This window comes from Ursus maritimus (assembly GCF_017311325.1).
Source record: "Ursus maritimus isolate PB19 chromosome X unlocalized genomic scaffold, ASM1731132v1 scaffold_X1, whole genome shotgun sequence".
Classification (NCBI taxonomy): Eukaryota; Metazoa; Chordata; class Mammalia; order Carnivora; family Ursidae; genus Ursus; species Ursus maritimus.
In genome coordinates, this window is record NW_024423319.1 from 84,928,757 (window position 1) to 84,940,175 (window position 11,419).

Genomic DNA, 11,419 nt, shown 5'->3' on the forward strand with positions numbered 1-11,419 from the left:
TTTATTTATTTATTTATTTATTTATTTATTTATTTATTTATTTATCTGACAGAGATTGAGAGAGCAGAAGCAGGAGAACCAGCAGGGCAGAGGGAGAAGGAGAAGCAGGCTCTCCACTGAGTAGAGAGCCGGATGTGGGGTTCGATCCCAGACCCTGGAATTATGACCCGAACCGGAGGCAGACCCTCAACTGAGCCACCCAGGTGCCTCAATTCTTTTTTTAAATTTCTAAATTAATTCCATTGTGTTTCAGAGAATATACTTTAAATTATTTCCATCTTTTTAAATTTATTGGTGCTAGTTTTATTGCTTAGAATATGGTTTATCCTGCAGAAAGTTCTGTGTGCAGTTGAAAGAATGTGTAGTATACTGTTGTTGAGTGGAGTGTTCTCTAGATGTCAGTTAGGTCAAGTTGTTTGATAGCATTGTGCCTATAAAGGCACAGGGAGTCTTATATGTCCTTGCTGATTTTCTGTCTAGTTATTTAATCAATTTTGGGGAGTTGAATATTGAGATCTCCCATTTTATTGTTAAATTGTATATTTACTCATTTTTGTATCATGTATAATTATGGCCCCCCAATATATCTACGTCATAATCCCTAGAATCCATGAGTACACATTACACAGCAGAGGAGAATTAAGGTTGCAGATGGAATTAAGATTGCTAATCAGCTGACCTTTACAATATCTGAAGTATCTCTTAGTCTAAAGTGAATCATCATTCCTTCCTGCCCACAAAACCACACAGCCAACACCAAATTAGAAAACCATGTGCTGTCTTTAGAGAGTAAGGGAACAAAATCCAGTGTCCCATTCATTATGTCAAGCAGGAACACATTGGGATTCTTCTTTAGCTCCTGGTGTGACTTTGAGCAAACTACTTGATCTCACCAAGCTTCAGTTTTGTATCTTTAAAATGTTTCATGCCTATTACAGGATAATATATACTTCAAACAGATGTCAAGATGTAGAGAGAAAATGATCTAAAACTCGTTTTATGTGGCGAGAGAAGTGATGTGTTGGAAAACATTCACTGCCTGGGCACTGGGAGGCAGCAACCCTTTTTCACAAAAATGCCAAGGGTAAAACATGGAGAAAAGCCTGAGATTGCTTTGTATCACACAACAAACGACATTCATGGCCAATTAGGATTTTCCCTCACAATCTGGACGGTTAGCTTTGAGGGAGAACTGTCTCGCTCAGGCTTCTGAAAAATTTTTGCTGCCATGGTGAAGCTGAAACTCCTCCCACCCCGCCCCGGCCCCTATCTCTTCATCATTTGACTTGGAAAATATGAGATGATAATATCTCAGCATTTTTTCTGTGACTTAAATACTGAGAGTGAGCCCCTCAGAGAGTCCAACTACCACCATCTTTTCTGAAACCCCTCTGCGTGCTCTTAATTTGGACTTGCCACTGTCAGCTCGCTCTCCAGCACCTTCCCCACCTCACCCCACCCCTGCTAACACACACCCACTCACACAATTTACAGCCACACAATGACTCCAACATAAAGTGTGGGCTTATGAAGCAGCAGACTTTTTGAAAATCACAAATTTAGTTATCAAGGCAGTCTCCAGTTACATAAATTGCAGGGCCCAGTGCAAAAGGAAAACGTGGGGCCATTTGTTCAAAAAGCAGGAACAGAGTGCCATTAAAGTGCCATTACTAAAATAGCTTTGTCCTATCTCCCATGGTTTCTCTCTCTCTCTCTCTCTCTCTCGACTTGTCATGATGTATTTTATGTGCTATTTAATGTGGTTCTAAACAAAGAAAAATTAAAAATTTGAATTACGAGCATGAAGTTTACCATTCATTTTTGTATTACCCAATGCTGCTTTTAACCTGTACCCAGAATTGCCCAAATCACACAATCAGTATCTTGTAGCTCATACGCGCATACGTATTTTGTTCTAACCAGAACAGTGGGAATCCTCCAGAAGATGAAGCCAAATACTGTTATTTCACTTCTTGATGTGCTCACATTCTACCAAGAGTCCGCCTTTAGCTTACTGATGAGTAAGAAAAAAACTGAAAGGAAAGGAAGTATAGCTTTGCTCTATCTTTCCCTTTCCTTCTGTGTCATCGCTTTCAGAGTAAGTGGTTAGCTAATGCAATGCAGTAAGGGGAGTAAGAAAGGATATAATAGGGTCCCTGGGTTGCTTGTGTTTCTTGGAACACCACCGCCATCTTAGCAAGTTCTAGTTTACGTGGTAAATGCGCCTTCTGGGGGCCGTCAGTGGCCCTGCATATGGAGTCATAGACATCACTTGTACTCATTTCTGGTGTTGCTGAACTCTTGATGCATGAATGCTCTATGTGGGTGGGTTGACAACAAACAGCGGACATGCATGTCGTCCACATCTCTTCTGCTTACGCTCACGCTCCATTGTTCCATCAGATTTCCCTTACAAAACACAAGTTCGGAGATAAAATTATTAAGAATTTCAAGGCAGCAGGGCACCTGGGTGGCTCAGTTGGGTAAGCATCTGCCCTTGGCTTAGGTCATGATCCTGGGGTCCTGGGATCCAGCCTGCATCAGGCTCCCTGCTCAGCGGGGAGCCTGTTTCTCCCTCTCCCTCTGCCCTTCCCTCCTCCCCCTCCGCTCATGCTCTCTCCCTCTCTCTCTGAAATAAATAAAATCTTTAGAAAATTATTTTAAAAAAGAATTTCAAGGCAGCAGCAGGACAGCATTAAACCAAGCACAAGACCCTTCTGAATGTGGGGCCTGGTCCGGTTGCACAGGTCACACACCCATGAAGCTGGCTCTGAAGCAATCTTTTCTCCTTTAGCGGGCATGTCAGCTTTGCTGCTTACTTCCTCTCCAAACCATTTTTGAAGCAGTTTATAAATACACGTTTGTACCCACTGCTGTCGGTTGGCCTGCCAAGGGACAGGTGCTCAAGCAGAATTGTTCTTTCTCTTCATTTGCCCCCACAAACTGCTCCCAAACGGGATGTTTCAGGAAGCTTTCTGAAGAGAATACTCCAGTCTTTTGCAATCCCCTATTGTACCATGAAGTTTCATTGATGGATTCAAAAGGTGCTGAAAGTAGCTTGAGTGCTTTGCCTTGATGTTACCCAGGAGGCCATGTGACTTCCGTATACCGAGATTGTAGCTGGTAGATTCCTGCCCCATCCATTTTTTTAATATATTTTCTTACTTATTATATTTTAATAACAATTTTATTGAGAGATAAGTCAGATGCCATAAAATTCATCCTTTATCGTATACGATTCAATAGTTTTCAGTATATTCACAAAGTTGTACAAACATTGCTACTATGTAATTGCAGAACATTGTTTCAACACTCCCCAACGAAACCCCATATCTCTCAGTAGCCATTTCCCGTTTTCTCCTGCCCCAGCCCCTGGAAAACCACTAATCTCTTAGCTGTTTCAATGGATATGACTATTCCGGGCATTTACTATAAATGGAATCGTATAATATGTGGCCTTTTATGCCTGACTCCTTTAACTTAGCATAATGTTTTCAAGATTTATTCACATTATAGCATGTATCAGAGCTTTATTACTTTTTATGGCTGAATAATAATCACATTTTGTTTATCCATTCATCATTTAAGTTGTTTCCACTTGTTGGTTATTGTGAAAAATGGTGCCATAAACATTCATGTACAGGTTTTTGTGTGTGGATATAATTCTCTTGGGTATCTGACTAGAAGGGGAATTACTGGGTCATACGGTACTCTGTGTCTAACTTTGTGAAGAACTGACAGACTGTTTTTCCCCGTGGCTGTACCATTTTACATTCCCACCAGGCGTGGATGAGGGTTCCAATTTCTCCTCACTCTTATCAGCACTTGCTATCATCTATCCTTTTGATGATAGCCATCCTGGTGAGTGGTATCTCCTTGTGGTTTTGACTTTTATTTTTCCAATGACTAATATTGAGCATATTTTCATGTGTTCATGCATTGGCCATTTGTAGATCTTCTTTGGCTAAATGCTTACTCAAACCTTTGCCCAACTTTTGATTGAGCCATTTTTAATTTTTTGTTGTAGAATTTATTTATTTTATGTTGTAACCTCCTTTGTTAAATGTATCCTTTTTATTCCTATTTCTTTTAGAACTGTTCTCTTAATTTCATTTTCAGATCGTTCATTGCTGGCATGTAGAAATACAAACGATTTTGTATATTGATCTTGTATCTTGCAACCTTGCTGAATTTGCTTCTTAGTTCTAATAATCTTGGTGTCAGTTCCTTTTGATCTTCCACATGTAGGACCATGTCATCTGTGACTAGCTTTACCTCTTCCTTTATAATCTGTATGTCGTTCATTTCTTTTTCTTGCCTCATCGCCCTAGGTATAACCTCCATTACAATAGTGAGTAGAAGGTGTGAGAATCCTTGTAGAAGGACATCCTTGTCTTGTTCCCGATCTTAGGAGAAAGTAGTCTTTCACCATTAAGCATGACGTTAGCTGTGGGGTTTTTGTAAATGTCCTTTCTTAGGTTGAGTAAGATCTCTGCTATTCCTAGTTTCTTGAGTGTTTTTATTATGAAGGGGTGCTAGATTCTGTTAAATGCTTTTCTGCATCCATTGATATGATCACGTGGTTTCTGTTCTCCATTCTATTAATACGGTGTACTACACTGATTTTTGTGTGCTAAACTAACTTTGCATTCTTGTGATAAATGCCACTTAGCCATGGTGTATAATTTTTTAGATGTTGCCGAATTCAGTTCGCTAATTTTTAAAAAGGATTTTGCATCTACATTCATAAGAGATATTGATCTGTAGTATGTGTAGTGACTTTCCTGGCCTCATTTTATAAATCTAAATTAGTTTGTTGTGTGTGGCCACTGAAGTCTCTGCATGGTTAGCATAATAGCTATCCATGGAGCAGGGATTTTCTAAAATGCTTTGAGCCAATAAGTCTCCCAGCATTTGCTGAGGGGCTCAGTACATGTTTGGGGCATGTTCTGCTTCGAATGCTCCAACAGGCTGTTTTATCCTTTGGGCTAGCCTTCACTTCCTGCTTGTGATGAGCCTCAATATTGGCCAGAGGTAAGCGTTTAGGGCCTTCTGAGGTCTTTTTTGGGCATGGGCACAGCCCAACACATTCATGTGGCCTTTTTTAAAAACATTTTATTTATTTATTTATTTATTTTATTTATTTCTTTGCATGTGTGAGCAGGGAGCCCAACGTGGGGCTCGATCCCAGGACTCCAGGATCATGACCTGAGCTGAAGGCAGACACTTAACTGACTGAGCCACCCAGGTGTCCCTCACGTGGCCTTCTCGATTCCTGACAATAGGTCAGAGCTTTTCAAAGCACCCTACAGAAATCTTATTCCCCAGTTTTTTCTTTTAAAGTTTTGGTCAGGGGCACCTGCTTTTGGCTCAGGTCATGATCCCAGGGTCCTGGGATCGAGACCCACGTCGGGCTCCCTGCTCAGTGGGGAGCCTGCTTCTCCCACTCCTGCTCCCCCTGCTTGTGTTCTCTCTCTCTCTCTGTGTCAAATAAATAAATAAATAAATAAATAAATAAATAAATAAATAAATAAAATCTTTAAAAAAATAAAGCTTTTGGTCAGCCTCTTGTTAACCCTAGCTTGTAATGCCATCTCAGGCAGCTGTGATTTTAAATAATTGCCCATGATTGCTTTTACGAATGCCCTGCAGGTAGAGTTGTTTGCACAGAGAAAATTCTGAGTCAGGTCAAATAAAGATGATGTCTCAGAATGGAGCTTTTTATGAACTGCCGGACAGGTTGAATAGTGACAATTCTCTGGGGTTGGGTTTTTTAGGGACTTTTCAAGGCTGTTCTATTCTCCCTCCAGTCAATGCTAAACTGTCAGGTTTCCCAGCTCCCATAATTGTGATTTCATGGGTTTTCAAGGCCACTGTGGAAATGGGGAGAAGGGGTGGGATTAGGGCAAGTTAAAATGCCACAGTATTTGCGGTTCTTACCAAGATTAAGCCACCTTTCTTGAATAAACATTCCCAATATTGTTGTAAACCTTTGATTAATTTCCAGAGTCCTGAAAATATTGATTATGATCGTTTTATCCAGTGTTCTCCTTGCTTTTATGAGGAGTGGATTTTTGGAGGTCCTTATTACATCATTCTACAAGTTGAGTTTGAGCCGCCTCACCTATCTTAAAAAAAAAAAAAAAAACAAGAAAGAAAAAAGGAGGAAGGAAGGAAGGAAGAAAGAAAAGGAAAAATTCTCCTAAAGTTATTAAAAAAGGAAATACTTCTAATTTTAATTTGTCTCCTTATGCTCAAACCTGGTGCTTATCAAAAACAAAGGGTATTCTCAGGCATTTTTCTACCAACTAATGCTCTTTAAGCCTGGGACTGGACTGGGAGTAGAGAGATCATAAGGTGTGGTACTGTTCTCCAGGGTCCCATCCTCTATGGAGCTGCAATCTTTTCTAGTGTTATGGTCAATCAATCAGCTACCTGTTTACAATAATCCTTTGTTCTACTGTAACACAAACGACATATACCATATTCCCACGGATGTACTCAGGGCAATGGATATCTACTTTACAGTCCACTGGCTCTCCTATCCAGCAAACTATGTCAGAAACAAAAAGTTAGTAGGTGTCTTAGTTGGGTTTACCCCAGAACTAGACCCTAAGACAAGGATTAGAGTGCTAACTGTTAATTTGGGAGGGAATCCCAGAAAGTGCTGTTTGCGGATTGGGGATAGAAGACAGGGAAAGGAAAGAAGCCAACAAAAGGTGTGTCTTTTTGTTGGAAAATGGGAAAGCAATCCCAGTGTGGAACTCTACTCTAGCCAGTGTAGAAGATACACCTCAGAGTTACCTCAACCAAGGGGCTAGCAAGCTGGGGTATTCAACTACTAACTCCTATCCCTCCTTGGTCGAGAACTACCTGGGGGACATAAATTTTTCAGCACTTTCCTTTTGCCATGCACAGGGTCCTGAATGCTCCGGTAGCTAGCAAAACCCTCAGGCAGAAAGTCACAGATATTCACAGTAGACAGCCTTCAGTGTGTAGAGATGAAGGCCAAGGGGCTTTGGATAGGGAACTAACAGTGTCTGCTCCAGTACTAGTAACATTATTATTGGATAACTTTGAATATTTGAATATAATAAGTAAATAATGTATTTTAGTATTTAACTCTCACTAGTAACAGGTGATGTATGATTATCTCACAGCAGATGATAAGGCTTACTGCTTTTTAAAAAATATTTATTTATTTATTTGAGAGAGAGAGGGAGAGCCCACACAAGCGGGGGGAGGGGCAGAAGGAGAGGAAGAGGGACGGGAAGAAGGACAAACAGACTCCCTGATGAGCAGGGAGCGCCAGCAGGGCTCCATCCCAGGACTCTGGGATCAAGACCTGAATCAAAGGCAGACACTTAACTGACTGAGCCACCTAGGGAACCAGAGGCTTACTGCTTTATAACAAACATTTTCAAAAAATGGACCAGGTACGTCTGGCCCCGCCGCTGCTAGGGGTGTGAGATGACGGGCTCCATGTGCTCCACAGCAACATAGACAGGTCCCCTCCCCCTGGAAGGTTCACGAAGAAAGCCATCACCACCCGGTCTGGGGGTTGCCATGGCGACCAGAGCACATGCCATGATGCTGCTGGACTTCCCAAGTATGAAGTGGAAGAGGAGCCACTGGAAACAAGATACAATGAAACAGAAGATGGCGAATCCAGGAATGCCTACAGTTTTCTCATCTGGACTTACTCGGGAACAAGAAAGAGCTTATTTAGTGCAATTGCAGATAGAAGACCTGACTCATAAACTGTGCACAGGAGACCTGAACATCCCCCCACAACCCTGAGGACAGGTCCCCTTCCACTGAGCCCATCTACAATAGCAAGGGGAAGAGGCTTAACACTCACCAAGTTCCGCACCGGCAAAATGCCCGAAGAGGAGCAGCCCAACCTCATCACGGGGATGGTTGCCTTCAGCCCTGATTTTAAGCCTCCTGCAGATTACAAACCTCCAACAACCTGTGTAGCAATAAAATAATGATTCCACAAGTGCATATCCAGAAATCAACTTCGTGGGGCTGCTGATTGGGCCCCGAGGGGACACCTTGAAGAACATAGAGAAGGAGTGTAATACCAAGATTATAATCTGGGGAAAAGGGTCTGCCAAAGAAGGGAAAGCTGGGCGCAAAGATGGCCAGATGTTGCCTGGAGAAGGTGAGCCATTTCATGCCCTAGTTACCGCCAACACCATGGAGAATGTGAAGAAAGCCATGGAACAGATAAGAAACCTCATGAAACAGGGTATTGAGACCCCTGAGGGCCAGAATGATCTACGGAAGATGCAGCTTCTATAGTTGGCTTGCTTGAATGGGACCCTTCAGGAAGACGATAACAGGATCATAGGACCCTGGCAGAGCTCAGAGACCTGCAGCATTACCGATACCACAGTGTGTACCGAGGATGCCCACAGTGCTTCTGATTGCAAATTCCCAAGGCTTGCTGACCCCCAGTCAGCTCAGGATAAAGCACGGATGGATGAAGAATATTTGTCCCTCATGGCTGAACCAGGTGAAGAGCCCATGGGCTCCATCTCTGGCCCACCACCACGCCCTTGGCCAGCGCCCCTGGGCCTGCTGCTCCTGCCAACAACCCACCTCCACTGTCTCTCATGTCCACCACCCAGAGCTGCCCACCCTGAATGATGAATTCTGGCGCTTCGGAGATTTGGCCCTACCATGGCATGCACAGAGGTGGTCCTGGTGGGCCTGGAGGTAGCCCCCACAGTCTCCCACAGCCATTACCCAGCCTGACAGGTGGGCGTGCTGGACGTCCCATGCAGCATAACCCTAATGGACCCCCACTCCCTTGGAGGCAGCCACGACCACCACAGATGAACCAGGGCTCCCACCCACCTGGGCTCCATGGCTTTCCTCCAGTGGACCAGTACCTGGGAAGTATGCCTGTGGGCTCTGGGGTCTATTGTCCACATCAAAGAAAAGTTATGATGCCACCCACCACCTATGGGCATGATGCAGCCCCTGTCTCCCAGTGGACAGCCCCCGCCCCCTCCCTCTTCTCCCATGGCAGCAGCAGCAGCAGCCTCCACCACACCCCTTCTGCTCAGCAGCAGTATGTCTTCCAGTACCCCCTTGCCATGGCAGCAAAGATCCTTCCCCGAGGAGGCAATGGCCTGAACCATCAGAGTGAGGACTTCTGGAACCCATTGGTGACCTTCCCAGGCAGACAGCCTCCGCAGCGCCCCTGGTGGACAGGCTGGTTTGGCAAAGCAGCCTAAGTTTGTGGAGAGAATGGAAACATGGGGGCTCCATATCATGAAATTTGTATTATTTCTTTTTCTTTTTCTTTTGTTATTTCCTTACCTCTTCCTCCATTCAGACTCCATCCAAGGAGACGCTCTTCCTTGATCTTCTGCTGCAATTAGATTCCTTTCCATTTTGTCCATTCCTTGCTCTTCTCTTCCCAAGGAGAAGAGGGAACAAGTGGTTTCAGGCATAGCTTCAGCCATTAATGTCAGGCCAGTTGTTGGGGAGGGAGGTCCTTTGGCTCTAAGATTTTCAAGGATGCCATGAGATTTTTTTTTTATAGTGTGAGATTTTTGTCTCTGCCACCTTTGTAGAATGGTGGGTTAATTTCCAGGTCTGGGGTTGACATTCATCTTGGCACTCCTGCCGGGGGTAGGTGGGCCCACTCAAGCCACCTTTGGCTTGTCTGCCACCTTGGAGAGTCCTTTCTACGCTTCCTGAGCACCTAAGCTGCCTCAGATTCCATCTGTTCCCCTCCTTCCTGGAAGGTTTCCTTTTAAATTTTATTTTAATCCCAAACATCTGAATGTTTTGCAGTGTCTAGGGGTTTGAGACCCTTGTTTTTCATTCTACTTTCTTTTTTCCCCCTTCCCTCTTCATGGAGTGATTATGTTGACAATAATGTATAATATGCATTCTCTTCACTGGTTTATCTGCAGAAATTTCTCTGGGTTTTTTTTTTTTTTTGGTTTATAATTCAACACTGGGTTAAAGGGGAATATTCCATTGAATACAAGAGCAATGTAGTTAAAAAATTAAAAAAATAAGCCGCACTGAGGTAGTAATTATAACAATTATAGCAAGGATGTAGTTGGTCAGCAGACTTGTACTCTCATAATGAGTTTACAACACTCATTATAACAAGTGAATGATAATTGTATTCATTTGTGTCTTTCCACTAACTAGTTCAATGTCTGTAACCTTCTCTAGAGATTTTTACAGGCCTTCTGGATGGAAACGCCCATTGACATCTCTCTTGCTGCTCACACATAGCATGGTCGGTCCGATCATTTCCTGAGCTCTTCCGTGGGCCATTGCCTCTATCTCAGCTCCAGCTTCCCACTATAGGTAACTGTTCTCAGCTCCTGAAGCCGTTGTGTAGTCTGAGAACGCCTTCACGGGGCAGGACCAGCAAATTCCCAGAACCGCAGTATTCCAGGAGCAGGCAGGGGGACTGCTGGTCTTCACACACATGAAAGTCTCCCCAGGGCTCAAGTATCTCAGCTCCTTCATGTGTAACCATGTCTGATGCTGAGATAAGCCCACTAAACCTCTCGCCTCTTCCAAGCCTTTTCCCAGGGAACTTGAACCACCCAGCATTGCTAATCCCCAGTCTAGGCTCAGGGTCTGTGGGACTGAGACATTTGCTGGACTCAAAATGCGAATGCGTCTATAGCTCACTTGGGATCTCTGTAGACTTACCTCACGAAGTGAAAACTTGCCCACCTGCTTTTAGTAACCTGCTATGGCTTTCTTCCATATGCTTCCTTTTTCCAATAGGTTCTTGCATAAAATGTATCGTTACTTCTTTACTGTTTCTGCTGACGCTCTTGTTAGATCTTTCTCCATTCCTTCAAGCTTCACATAAACTTTTACTCCGAATTTCCCCCAGTTACTTCTGGTAACACTTTCAGTTATATTTCAAGAGCTTAAAGGATGTGAAAAATTTCAGACTATTTCACTTTTGATTCACACATCCTCTCCCTTCCCTCCATCCTTATCATCTTTGTTGTTTCTAGTGGGAATCTAGCAATATGGGCCTATGGAAGGGGGTTTAGGAGAAACCCATTTGGCCTTGGTGGTTGGCTGTAAAGGACATCAAGGTGGCCTGCTGCTGGTTCAGAAGTCAATCTCTGCGGCATCTAATCTAGCTGGTGGGGCACAGCCCTGAGATATTTCATGTGCAATTCTTGTGAGTAGAAACTCCATGGTTATAGATAACCAACCCATCCTTGATCCTAAGCAAGGTAACACTTAGGCACGATATGAGGCTCTTAGCCAAGAGGACTAGTTCCAGGAGATGATGGGTAAGAGTATGGATTTGGACATCAATAGATCCAGGTTTGAATGCTAGGTCCAGCCTGTAGTAGTCCTGATACCTCAGGGAGTTGCTACACCTCAGTTTCTACATCTATAAAATGGT

General features: G+C 43.5%; 1 pseudogene; it reads left to right on the plus strand.

Moving 5' to 3' along the window:
- Positions 1-7,313: 7,313 nt before the first annotated feature.
- On the plus strand, positions 7,314-9,469 carry LOC103665641 (annotated as a pseudogene).
- The last annotated feature ends 1,950 nt before the right edge of the window (positions 9,470-11,419 follow it).